The sequence below is a fragment of the Myotis davidii genome, unplaced genomic scaffold (genome assembly GCF_000327345.1).
Source record: "Myotis davidii unplaced genomic scaffold, ASM32734v1 scaffold271, whole genome shotgun sequence".
NCBI classification, from domain to species: Eukaryota; Metazoa; Chordata; class Mammalia; order Chiroptera; family Vespertilionidae; genus Myotis; species Myotis davidii.
The window spans coordinates 3,356,943-3,357,285 of NW_006284839.1; the positions used below are offsets into that span (position 1 = coordinate 3,356,943).

The following is a 343-nucleotide window of genomic DNA, read 5'->3' on the forward strand; positions in this document are numbered from 1 at the left end:
TGATGTAGACACCACTAATCAGTAGTAACTTGGATGTGTGGTATGAGGAAGGAATTTTAAGGAAATGCAAGAAAACTTTTAGAGGTAATAGAGATATTCACTACTTGATTGTAATGATGGTCTTATGAATATATGCATATGTCAAAAATGCCCTAGATAAGTGGTTCTCAACCTGTGGGTCGCGACCCCTCTGGCGGTTGAACAACCCTTTCACAGGGGTCGCCTAAGACCATCCTGCATATCAGATATTTACATTACGATTCATAACAGTAGCAACATTACAGTTACGAAGTAGCAACGAAAATAGTTTTATGGTTGGGTCACAACATGAGGAACTGTATTT

The 343-nt window shown here is 38.8% G+C and overlaps 1 protein-coding gene across 4 annotated transcripts in view; it reads right to left on the reverse strand.

Annotated features, from left to right (window-relative positions):
- KIF20B (kinesin family member 20B) overlaps positions 1-343 on the reverse strand; it is a 60,688-nt gene that overhangs the window by 56,460 nt on the left and 3,885 nt on the right. The gene's annotated exons all lie outside the window — the stretch shown is intronic.